Here is a 14215-nt window from a genome sequence, read left to right as displayed (position 1 = left end):
ATGTAGAGATACTTGAGGGTCTCGGGATGAACATAGGATACTTTTTTTTCTCATATTTGTAATATTTTCGATATATATTATTATATTAAAATACTTATTAATTTGACATGCAATTTATTCCGCCATGTTTATAACAACCGCCGTTGCTAAGCAACGATTTGCTTGATTTGCAAACGTCATCCAAAATGAGCTTGCTTAACGGATCTCTCTATTGAAAACTGACAATAATTTCATAAATATATTTAATAAATATTCGTATAGTTCAAGCGGGCGTAGCCGCGTTCGGGTCCACTAGTAACAAATAAACAGCTAAAGTAACATCTATACTAAAACTAACACATTATTAGTAGCGAGCTGACGGGACGAGAAAATCGGAAAATACAGATGTAACCCAAATAGAGTGCGTTGCACCTGTACAATGTGGCGCCGTGTCAACCAGAACTAAACAATACTATTTTAAGGCGTTTTCATTGTCATGTAAAATTATTATTCGTCTGTGACCAAATGACTTGGAATTGTTGGTTGTAATTTAAAGTAAATCTTTTTCTTCTTTTTATGTTCTACGCTGTATCTCGCAAGTAATAGGGTATGCAGAGGGAGTCTAGTGTCAAGGCACTCCGCTCCCCTCTTTACGGCGAATTAGGAGGCTTTGCGTATTGAGTGGCGGAACTTAACGCGGCGCATTACCTCGACATCAGAGCCAAAAAATAAAAATACGAAATATTTAATTTTCTCGAGTGAAAATCGAACTCACGACCTATCGCGTTTACAGGAATTTTATTTAGATAAATACATTTCTATACAAAATTGTGGAGGAAATTGAAAATATCATTGTACGCTACAGCTTTGGATTCTATGAGAACGGAAAGAACAGAGAGATAAATCACAAAAAGAAAAAACAAAACATGGATAATATTCTATTTAAAACTAGAGCCTTACACTAGTATCCAAATATCTAATAATATGTAATTACCAATTGAACAAACACACCACACCGACGTTGCAGATAGTGGTTATCCAAATGAAGTAGTCCTCGTCGTCGTCATGGTTACGGGCATTCAGTAAAATGTATTTTAGTGAGTGCATTGAACCAAAAACGTGGTTGATTACTTAAGACATAGCCGAGGTCGTGATCGAATAATATAATGAAGCTTTTTGCTTAGAAGTTTTTGCCAATTTTATGTCAATAAATATAAAAATATATCTTTTTTTGTTGGTGATCGGTGACGTGACGAAATCCAAAAACTTAACCAAAAAAATTCAAATCAATTCAGCTTCACGTACGTAGAGAGAACATAGTGTTAAGTCACTCGCTTTCCTATTTCCCACCGAAGTTTTCAAAGCATTGCGTGTTGTTGGCGGAACTAAACGACTGGCTTTAGCCTTGGTGCCAGAGCGACGAAATGAAAACAATAAGAAATAATAATTCATTCCCTCGATTGAGAATCGAACTCACAACCGTCGCGTTACAGTCACACCCTTGTCCTCCTATGCCACGACGCTCCCGAATAAACATTATGATTACAATTATAATATAGGCATTACGATGCAAATCGTCATCTCCAGTCATAGCGTTTATAATCATGACAGGAACAGCTTTAGACTTGTCAAAGTTCATCTGACATTAGCCACGGATGATGATGTCAGATGGATAGATACCTAATACCTGAGTCGACATCAATTGATTGCTCAACATTATTCGCAGTCGGCCTAGATTCAAATCCGTTGACAACTGATTTATACTCATGCTCAGGTGTCAAAAACTCGTGTACGGAAAAATAAAAAACCTGTCAAATGCGAGTCGGACTCACATACCCGAGGGTTCCGTACCAATTTCTGGATTGTATGTCAATGGGAAGTATAATTGGTAGTTGAGAAATTTGAGTCGAATATGGTTTTTTTCTATGAAATATCCATAAATTATCACTTATTGGATTGTTTCCTTTATTTCAATCATTTTATGAGAAAAAGGGGTCTTGAAATACGGACGGACAACAAAGCGATCCTATAAGGGATTTTTTGCTTTCGAAGCACGGAACCCTAAAAATCCGTTGGCACTTACAAAGACTGCAAAGAATATTGACAGACCGATCATCTATCATTTAGTTATGTGACGTACGTAGAAGAGTCGTCTACCATACGTACGTATTACAATAGAAGCCTCACTTTTTGTCACCACGTGTACAAAGCGTACAAGTAAAAAATACAAGTCTAATAATGTACCTGCCTATCTATCTTTATATGCAATTAACAAAAATAATGACGCCATTACGTTGGAAGTAGTCGACGGTGTGAGAATATGTATATGTATACATCCGGTATTTAAATGAGAAAAAGCACAAAATTTTCTTTAAAAAAAAACTATTTTTTGCGTGACACAAATTATATCCTGCATAGAGCAAGGTAGACAGAGAGAACGTATTGTTAAGACACTCCGCTCCCCACTTTCCCGAATATTCTAAAAGCGTTGCGTGGTGGAATTGCCTCGACACCCCTGCGCCACGACTGGCCTCAATTAATGGGGCCTTAAGGTGCGTAAAGTCAGTTCCTGCTGACAAACGCAATTACCGTAGACTTAGCACCTAACTGTGAGTAGTTAGAAAAGCAAACGATAAACCGTGCTAGTATGACTTGTGTCAATACCACCAGCGATATTGGGGCCGCATGGTGGTGCCTTCTGATTCTTCTGTATATGTGGTTATCAGTGTTAATGCAATTAGGTTATCGAAATGATTTTTTTTATCTTAAGGAATTTTTCATATTATTTCAAATAGACAAAGCAAATTTAGCTGTTTTTTTTTTTTAAATAACGGATGTTTATAAACATGAGACCTCCAGAATTTGGCGGAAAATAGGGAGCGGAGTGTCTTAACGCTAGGTTCACTCACGCTGCCTATTTAGCTACGTGCGGGATACAGCGTGAAGCGTGAAATAAAAAGATTAAACAGACGGCAATGTTTTGGGAACATTATTTTTTTATGTTTGCCCTTACAGTTACATTATCATAGTTATTCACGCTTCGGCGATTTTCAAATCCGCTCCTTCCTATAATACATGCGGAGAGCACGCCTATTAACTTTAGAAAGTCTCTCGTGTGAGTTATTTAATTAAATTATTCCCTAATTAAACGTATTTAATTTTCCACCTTAAGAGTGTATAATGAACTGATTAACAGGTTTAAATTATGAGGATCTCTCGAACCTGTATGATGCATTTTTTAGAAATAACAAGTCGATGTTTTATATCGTTGTTTATTATAATATTATAATATTTCTTCTATATTTTATTTTAAAATGTATTAAGATTCAAGGGCGGCGAGGTGGGAGGTGCAGAGTAATATGCAACGTCCCTAAAATAAGTTCCGGAGTGTCGTCACGAGGTTCCTGTCTAACCTGCATATATCCAGGATGTGAACGTTTTTCCCATATACTACAGTACGCACAGGAAACCTAAGGCATATCGTTCAAAAAAAATAAATCAAATTAAATAATACAAACATAATACCTATAATATTCTATTGCTCTTTTTTATTAAACGGCCATAGCGATGACACGACAAGACAAATGAATCATAGCTATATTATTTGAAACAGCTGATCTAAGTGTTTTAAGGTGAAGGCTGGTCATATGAAAATCATGTCCAAACATGTTACGCGAGTGCAAGGAAAAGGATAAAATAAAAATGCCCAAAACGCACGTAATGTTACCAATGACATCACCGCCAGCTGATTGATACGGGTATATCCGAATAAAATGTGTAATTTTACTAAAAACTTTACTAAGCGATCAGGTAGTTTTTTAGGGTATTATTGCTTAGGTGACCTAAATTAGGGCTGAATGCGTATACCTGCCGTGTAGGCTATGGAAACATGAGATTATTTGTAACTTTAGTCTTGCGTGATGCTCATTTTAATCTGGATTATAGCCAATATGGCCCCAAGCCTATATTTGCTTCCAAGTTTAATGTTTAATAAGTATTTTAGTAAACTAAAGCTTTTATATCTAGTTATTAAAACTTTATTCATTTAATGAAATGAAAAAAATAACTTATCTCTAAAATAAATTTAATTAAAGGTATGTTTAGATTAGGTACAAAAATATACTATCTAAGTACCCTCTACATATACACATATACACAACAAGAAGTTATTAAAAGAAAGAGAAAAATATCTTATCAAACTATAATAACCTAATAGTTTTCAGTTTTACACATTTTTATATTTCAATATGATGGAGAGCACTGAAAAAAAAAATTGTGCAATACACTGCATACCAATAACACGTTGCGTAATCGTGATATAATTTAAGCCGAAAGCACGTGGCAACCAACACTGTTCCAGCTCGAACCTATACCTATATTTAACAAACGATCACCATATATGGAAATATAGCAAAAATTCACCAAAGCATTATTCTTGAAAATAATAAAACGTGAGGCTTAAACGTCCCAAGAGGGCCATAGAGCAACAATGTTGGAAAATTATTATACCAACACGTGGTAAATGGAATGAAGGGGCATGTTGACTCAGCTGATTGGCCGGGCTGGTGCGTTGAACCTCACAACAGGTAAAACGTACTGAAAAATGCTACATTAAAATTCAAGAACCAGATCACACGGTCAGCTGATTGCTCCCGATACGCCACGCCAAACGCAAATTTAGGTCTTTTAGGTTTGTTTTAGCTAATGTTGTGAAAGTATTAATTATGGTGAAGTCGTCATAGGAGGCAATTTCTCTTTCAGTCCACAACCTCATTATTAAGATTAACCAAAAAAAACTAAAATTAAAGACAATAATCAGAAAAAATGTCCAAAAAAATATATTTTTCGCTTATTAATTAATCAAAGATAGACCATAGTGTTCAATGAACTTCTAATTGTAAAATATTTCCATCGATTCATCCAAGATATTACCAAAAGTTTATAGCTGACGTGATAAACATTTTAAATCAAAACATTGATTACTTGCTTAGTTAAGCTACCACCCGAGTGGTTTTCCGCCATCAACATGGGCCCCATTGAGTATTTAGGCGTAAGCGTTAAGTAAACACTTCATAATTCTATAAATGACATCAGCCTCTCAGCTGATGTGTAGTTGAAGGCTGTTCATGACAGGCAGACCAGTAGGTGTAGCCCTATAGTGGCCTCAATACCACACCGCATTCGTAGGTGAGATATTTACAAATCAAATTCATGCAGCATTACGAAATATTAGCACGATATGTGGAACAGCTAATTTAGTTTGATCAATTTTAGGCTATTTCTGTCTCAATTTTAGAAATTAGCTCTCCGCTCTCGGTTTTATGCCCGAAATCGAGACATTGCGTGTTTAGAGGCGGAACGATAGGTTTTAGCTTCACGTTTTATCCCGCGTGTAGCACGGTAAACTGAAGGAATCTAATATCAAGACATTTCAAAATTTAAAATACTTTGTTTAAAATCAACGTAGGATATGTTAATTATAATAAATTTTAACAATTCAGGATTATAAAATTTTAGTGTTAAATATAAGTTTTATGTTTAGGTGCTAAGTTGAAACAGGTATTGTAGAGGTACATTAGTGCTGAGGTTATTACTTTGACTTTCAAGTCCTGGCTGACTAATATCGATACTATTGTATTCTAAATATTTGGAATTTAACTGCATTGGAGAAACATTTGGAAACTTTATGACGAAGTAAATTGGTCGTTATTCATCGAAAGGATGACAAATATGTTTGCTTAGACTTAGAATATAAAGAATTAGCAAAAAAAGTTATAATTTTAAAATATTGGCTTTACATAAATAATGTTTAAATTGTAAAAATGGAAAATAAGCATTATATCTAAATGCTAACTTAAATTTAAAAGTAAGCTTTAGATAATGAATGGCCTTTGAGATTAGTTAAGTATTATAAAACTAAAAAAAAATCTATTTGGAATACGAAATTTCATTAAAAAATAATTAATAATATTAATTATTTTTAAATATGGTAATAATACCAATTTCATACTTTTTACCATATATAAAAAATTTGAATACTAAGCATAAAGTGTTAATTCGTATATAAAAGTGCTAATATGCATTTTAATCCACACAATGATACAAAACATTAGTCAATATTTGAACACCTGCAAAAATTATATCTTTCGACAAGTGCAAATTGCAATATTGATTTAGCCGAAACGGTAAGGCGAAGATTCGACGGCACCTTTAAAAGAATTGTTACTTTATGTCATAACTTTTAACTGGTTATCCTGGCACAGTGGGGCAGTGTCTATATATGTTGGTTATAGGTTCGAATCCAATTCGGGTGAAAGATTTAGAATCGTATTTTGCAGTGTTTTACGCTGCGTTGTTCCGGTTGTGAGTTGCCTGTCAGTCAGTAGATTACCTTAATTTCCTTGCTGAGGGAGACAAAATGGCGTTGATTTTCGCCATAGAATATTGGACAAATAAAATTGCTAATTTGGTTGGAAATTGGTATTGGATTTACAAAGGCTTGATAAGCGGGAAATGCGTAAAACTAAAATAAAATGCCACAGTACTGTCGATCAAAGAAATCTTATTTCTTTTTCAGCAAGTGCAAATTTAAAATGTTTGACGTACCGCTCTTTTTAAGAATAATTGTATGTGACAAGATATTTACTTCCAGTTACTACACCGGTTTCCTTTGAATTTATCATGATATGAGTTCTTCGTATTTATGAAATTAATTTATCAGTTATATCTTAAATTGATAAACTATAATTTTTATTTATATACAATATAACATTTAAAAGATTGGTTATAAGTAGTATTTTAATATAAATTCTGAAAATACATTAATAAACAAAAAAATATTAAATAACGTCCCGTCTTCTATGAGTATTTTAAAATGACAAATAAAAAAAAATACTAAGTGTATTTTTAAAAAATTTAATATGGTTTAAAAAACTTAAAAAAATCCACCAAATGACAATACAAGCAAAAACTTATGTTTACCTAAAAGATAACAATAACCTTATCGATACTTATCAAAAGTCAAGCAATTTGTTCTGATTGTAGTGTGTTAGTAGGACATACTATTAAAAAAATACTATTAAGAAAAAAAATATGGCCACCTCGAGCAACAGGTTGCAGAAGCTATCTAAAATTGCATTTTTGAACATTAATACAGTGATAAGAAACTATTTTGAGATATGAAACTTAAAAACATTGCCGAAGTTGAGATAAAAAATACGCAGCTGCGCATTAACTAAGGTCAGTTATGCACTATATCACAGAGTGATTCGCATAATCAATTGAAAAATTGTAAAGCGGAGAAAGGAGTGCCTTAACACTAAACTTTTGCCTAGTCTACTTCTTCTTCTTCTTCTTCTTAAAGTGCCTCTCCAATTAGTGAAGGTTGGCAGTCAACTTCGCATACTTGGTCCTGTCCCTAGCCAAATGAATTAAATCTACAGCGTTTTTAATTCCAGTCCATTCTTTGATGTTCCTTAGCCATGACTTTCTTCTACCGCCGGTTTTCCTTTTCCCAGAAACTTAGTCTACTATAATATGAAGGATGTTTTCTCCCACTCAACACGCAATGCTTCGGGAATTTGAAGGTTCCTTTTATTTGTTTAGATTTTTTTATTTAATTAAAAAATAAAAAAAATGGGAAAAGTGGGAGATGTTTTAACTTAAAAAAAATTGAATACGAAAAAAATTTGAATACGTTTTTTTTACCAAAAAAAAATACAAACAGAACAGACTATTATAAAGCAATTGTCAACAATCAAGATCTATTAAAGGGCACGAAAGTCAATCCATTAGACCATGTGAAGTAAGTAACGACGAGCAAAAAGCCAACTCTCCACGGCCAGAGATCCACGACTACCGTCAAATCGGGTTCACTCACCTCTAACTCCCGGAGCTTCAGCCAGCTCCTATTCGCTACGTATCTATAAAATACTAAAATAAAGGGACTGGGCGCTAGTTTAAACAAACAGAAAGATCTAAAGGTATTTCTTTTAGTTTAACTCGTTTTTTTCCGCGTAACAGAATACATACAGAGAATCTATTATCAAGATGCTCCGTTCTCCACTTTTCTACTAAATTTAAGACATTGGGTTGACGTAAATCAACACCGTCATTTGGTCTAAATGAATTGGCAATCGAACCCAAACCGCCACCTTTACAATTACATGCCACACCATTCGCCTCAATAGAAATGTTTAACAAAATTAAATATATCTTGTTCAATTTACTCTAATATAGTATTTTTACATCACTTCTACAACATAATAATATATGAAACATAGACAATTATTTAAACGAGTTCAAACATCATTCCTGTAAACAACCATGCCCAACTTAACTACCATTTAAGTTGAAAATTACCTATATTTTCTAAAGGAATCATTTAATGGACACGTTCTAATGGAAAAGAAAATAAGTTCACTATTCAAAAGCAAAAGAGAAAGCTTGCGGAGCATCCTCTAGTAACTAATTATTAGTAATGAGGTACCTATTTAGTAGGAAGTATATAATTTCAAGGTTATTTAGCAAGATTTAAATTAGCTTCACGCTTTATCCCGGTTGTAGCGTGTTAGGGATAGACAAAAAGAATCTACTGTCAAAACACTCCGTTCTCCAACTTCCAACCCCATTCAAGACATTGAATGATCAGTGGATTTACTTAATGTCTTGCTTTTTCAAGAAATTTAAAAAAACTATTCTTCTAGCGGAGATTTCCCCCACAACTTTACTGTTTTATATTCAGACGCTTGTACAACTCAACCAATATATCTTGATACTCACACATACCAAGACTAAAAATAGTTTGATGATTTTCTAAAACCGAGCTCTTCTTGCCACCGTGGTCAAATGGAAATAACGTTTAAAAAATCATCTTTACGCTGTATTTGACACAGCAGGATAAGCAGAAAGGACCTAGTGTTAAGATACTCCGTTCCCTAACAATAACTAAGTTAAAAAAACGATGACAAAACAAATGATAAGCCAATATCCTCGATAAATGGATTATGCAATACTATAAAAAAATCGAATTATTTTTTCAATCTCAAGAATTGTCTTATATCTGGAAGTACTTCCTGAAATACACGTACGTTGCCAACCCAACAAACTCTTCCTTATAATATTAGTAGTAGATAAAAAAAACAAAATTTTAAATATCAAATCTGATCTAATTTATACTTAAAAAAATTGAAATTGTTAAGACGAATTATGAGATTAGGCGTACATAATGAAGGATAATTGATTGGTGCCATTTGACCCCGCCCCGATTGGTTATAGTGTCTAATTACCGTACTAAATAGGGGATGTCTGAATTACGTCCGTCTAATTTTAAACAGTAATAGTAGTTAATCTATAAGAAGAAAAAAAAAGCAACATCGACAAAAAAGAATTAAATATCCATAGTTTCCTTGATTGCACTTTTAAACACCGCTTAATTACGGCACTAAGTAGCAAAAGCCCGTACACAGCAGGATAGGCAGTGAGAACCTAGTGTTAAGACACTCTGTTCCCCATTTTCCCGACGAACAAGAGAAGCTAAATGCTTAATTAATAGAAAATAATAATAATAACACGCGTTCTCTCTACCACAAAACCGTAACGATAAAAAAACCTCTCATCCGCTCCAACCACACCATGAGCAGATACCATTTAAAAAAGAATTACAACATTAATAATTTTAGTTACCACGAACAATATAAATAAAAAGAGGTAAAATATGTAATAAAACCTGCACAGAAAACCCTCGAAACGTTATAAAATAGTTCTACATACATGAATTTTAATGAGTGCTTATCATTTTAAATTATTGAGATGGTTTCGGTGTTAATTAGTTCACGCTATCACATAATAGACAATGAGTTGACGTCACAATAGACCTTGTCAAGTTAATAACACAGCGGGGCAGGCAGAGGGAAGCTAGTTTTAGAACACTCCGTTCTCCATTTTCCGCTGAATCTTTCGAGGCGTTACGTGTTGAGAGGCGGAACTCAACGCCGAGCTTTTACTTTGCCATGTGTCACTGGCCTCTTTGTCAAGTTGAACCTGAAATGTCATTTAGCGTTGAACTAAATTGGGTACAATCAAACTGTTACAACACAAACCGTGTAGGAAGCAAATTGCCTTGGAACTACTAATCTTGACAATTGCTGTCTTAGAATTGGGATGATAATATTATATTCTTTAAAATCTCAAAAAGGTACACAGAAACCCTAAGAACCTGAGAACCCTAGTGTCAATATACTCCCTTCCAAATGTTTCCACTTCTGCTATCTACTTTCCGGCATTACAACTATCGTGTTAATTAATATTATAAAAAAATCAAATCTGCCAAAGAAACTTAATTAAAAAAACAAAAACACTTCGCGGAACAAGGCAGAGCAGAGGGGGGCAACTAACAAGTCGGGTTACCTTATTAAAGATAGCCGTCTCGGATGAGATCCTGCGAGCTAGACTCTGTTATACCTAGGGCGTCGCCCTTTCGTTCTACGGTCCACGGATTTTGCACTTATATATACATAGTTTCACGATAGACCAGATTTTGTATTTTATTCTCTATTTTGTTGCGAGGAAGCGGGCGCTGAGGTGAGCACGCAAAAGGAGCATTAGCCACAGAAGGGACGTTTTAAACGTGTATTTTAGCAATTGTAATGTTTTGGTTCTATTTTAAATGGAATATATCAATATATTTGTATTATTTATACAAATTGTTAACTATGAGATGATAAATGTTTTATAAACTTTCAAATTCATGAGAATTTAGAAGTGGTCGATGACGGCAAGAGCACTGGGGCATGCAGTGGAGTAAAAGTTACAGAAAAAAGATAACGGCGCTTGGTTTGCGCAATCCGAATCTAATGCAAGGCTAACTAAACTAACAAAAAAACAAAATATTTCTAACTGGAAAGAGACGTGATTTCTCGCGACTAAGGAGTAATCGAACGATTTACACAGACCTACGGTCGAATGGTTCCGATAGAAATAATATAAAATAAAATCGATATCCTACAAAAGGCCTCTTGACCGGACGATGCAAATGAACGTCACGCTTGGAAGATCCCTTCGCTAAACCCCATATTGCACGAGTATAATAAAAAATATATAATAGCCTTTACAAGTTACGATACTACTTTTTATCCACCCTATTAAAGAATTCAAATCTATTTACATTTGAATAATAGGGAACACTGTTAGATTTTGAATATTTTATATATTTGATATTAAAGAGGGTAAGATCTGATAGTAGCAAAATAAATTAACAAAGTTTTAAAGATTATTTAATATATTTGTTTTATATGAACAGGTACAGTACGAAGTCAATATCCTAGACACCCGCATTCACCATTCTAATACAAGTTGGAGAGTCGAGTGCCTGCCTACGCGTTTAGTCACTGCATTCGCTGTGCCATTTTTATAGTTATCTAGATTTATTTAATCAGAGTATTTATTATAAAATATTTTTTATAAATATATACTAATTTTACTCTCGACTTCGCTCGCATGATCAAATGTTAATTTAACGGGCTTAAGATGCCGTTTTTATTCATAGATGTATAACTTACGAATCAAATTGACATCTCAAGATCGATCTCAGGCTTGAGAGCTGTTTATAAATACGGGCCTAAGAGTTGAATATGAATGAATAGCAAGTGTCCAAAATAACTCTAGGAGCAGGAACAATGCACTATAAAAGAAAATAAAAAAAATCCAAGCAATAGTTCCTGAGGTTAGCGTGTTCATCCAAACAATCCCTTCAGCTTTATAACATTAGTTTAGATATAAAACTGTACGGTAAATTTAAAACCTATCATTATTTAAACGTAGAAAGCAGAAAAAGCATCTCAAAACCCAACTCATTATAGCTTCTATTACGAAATAGGAAATCGTCGGTAAGTAAACTTTAATGCCCATCTCTTCACACACGTGTCTCTGACGGGAAGGTCATGGTATTATAACCATTAATTTCACCGGCTTAAAGACTTTTTTCCCTTTGAATGTTGTAATCTATACAGTTCATACGTACTTCCAGGGGTAGCCGTGTGTGACGACGTTTTTTAATGAATAGCAAATACCCATTGTTTTATGGTAGCCCTGATTTAAGTCGCATTTCTAATTTTGCTATTAAATACGTAATTAAAAGGTCTAAGGCCATTAACCTTCAAAACGAATGAGTTGGGAGTATATTACTTTGTAGATTATGACTTAATTAAAAAAAATCTTGTCTAAATTATACAGAATTTTTGTTACCGTAACTTTTTAATTTGAATTTTCTTATTAGAAAATCAAAGTTACGTTTTTATAACTTAGTAAATTTTGGTAAAAGTAACACAATATAATGTGCCTACTATTTTCGTCTGATTTTCATTCTATAATAGTTCATCTAGGAATCATCAACAGTTCATAACGAAAACCTATTTAAATAAAATTTGGTTTGTCTGTATGTTTAAATTAATAAATCTGAAAACAGAGATAATCTTAATACTAAAGAAAGAAATGCTAGAGAAACATGGAACAAGAATGAAGTCATTCTGTTCTAAAAATAAGAAAAAAATAAATATTATATAAAATACTAGCGGCCCGCTCGCGGTTTCACCCGCGTGAACTATGTTATTATTAATTTCTGTCTCCATGACTACTTCCTAGTGACGTCTATGCAAAATTTGAGACTCCTAGCATTTGTAGTAACGAAGTTTCATACGAACATTCGACCCCAAAAACAACCCCCCAGGAGTCGAATATTGCCAATTCCCGTCTTAGCGAGCACCTACGTCCTATTAATAACTCCTATGCAAAATTTCAGATTCCTAGCACATGTAGTTTCTGAGATTTCGTGATGAGTGAGTGACCTTTCGATTTTATATATATAGAATATAGATAAATTAAACCTCAATTAGTTCAATTATGTAATAATACAACAATTGCTATAATTAATTTATCAATGAAATACTGGTTACTTAATGAATTAAATAACACACTCATAGTAAATTATACTTAAAAAGTTTTTCAAAGACAAAAATTACTACTTAAATCTGTATATAATATATTAGGTATATTGAATTCATATTCTTTACCAAAGCAGTCTTATTATACTTTAATGTGATAATTTTTTCTAATGGGCCATGATAAAATAACAAAAAAAAATATACTATTAGTTCTATAATATGTAATATAACAAAAAAATTACACTAATAATAATATGGTTATTTACTATTAGATATACTAATTGCCATTTTATCTTGTTACAGAGCAAATCTTTTGAAGTACCGAACAACCTTGAATAATTATCATAGATGTAGTAAGTATATACTTTTCTTCATATATAAATATATGTTTATTGTGTTTGTATGTCAGATATAACTGATAGAACAATTATTACTATGTTACAAAAGTCTTTTGTATGACATATATATTAAAATATTAGAATTGTTATCATCACTTGGAGTATATTACTAGGAACAATAACAAAAAAATAATAAAATAAGATTATACAACTAAAAAAAAACAAATAAGCAGCACTATAGCAAAACTATTGTTTTATAAAAGTTGTTTTTCTTACATATAAGGTATCCATTTGCAATAGTAGCGAAATATAATCATGAACTCTCGGAGGCCATAATTATTAGAAGAACAATTTCAGCCGAATCATTGTCATTATAATGTACAATAAGCAAAGTAGATTATAGTCTTATTAAGTAATTGCTAAGTTATGGTCAATTCGTTACAGTAAATCGAAAAACATAGTATGGTTAAATGTTTTTTTAGCAGTTACTCTATTTGGGATATTTATATGATATTCTTTGGTATTACGCTTCGTCTCGCATATAGCAGGGTAGGCAGAAGTATACTTTACATACTTTCTGGTCAAATATGAGAAATAGTAACAAAATTACTTTCCAGAACAGAACCCTGAACCACAATCATTAGACAGTATATGAATAGAATATTAAATATTGAAAAAGAATGAATGATGTAAACTTTAAAAATAAACAAAAAAGCTAGCCGCAACCAAATGCATGTTAACTGCACATCTTCAAGAGATAAAATAATAATAAAAAGTAATCTTATACTATAAGGTCAAGTTAATAACAAAGTGTCACATATAGTGACCTCCAATTTAATGAGACCTAAATAATTAGGTTGGACTTTTTAACCAAAAAAATATTTGTGAAAACAAAATCAGGTGCTATTGATATTTTGATTTTTTCAATAAAAAAATTTCAAAAGAAGCTATAAACATTTT

At 32.9% G+C, this 14215-nt stretch overlaps 1 protein-coding gene across 1 annotated transcript in view; it reads right to left on the bottom strand.

The window, feature by feature from the left end:
* Nucleotides 1-14215, bottom strand: part of fzr (fizzy and cell division cycle 20 related) — a 59189-nt gene that overhangs the window by 43742 nt on the left and 1232 nt on the right. The window lies entirely within an intron of this gene.

This window comes from Heliconius melpomene, chromosome 11 (genome assembly GCF_056956725.1).
Source record: "Heliconius melpomene rosina isolate 202511_hmr_F chromosome 11, ASM5695672v1, whole genome shotgun sequence".
Classification (NCBI taxonomy): Eukaryota; Metazoa; Arthropoda; class Insecta; order Lepidoptera; family Nymphalidae; genus Heliconius; species Heliconius melpomene.
The sequence above is the reverse complement of the archived record's forward strand: the minus strand, read 5'-3'. Positions and strand labels throughout refer to the sequence as shown.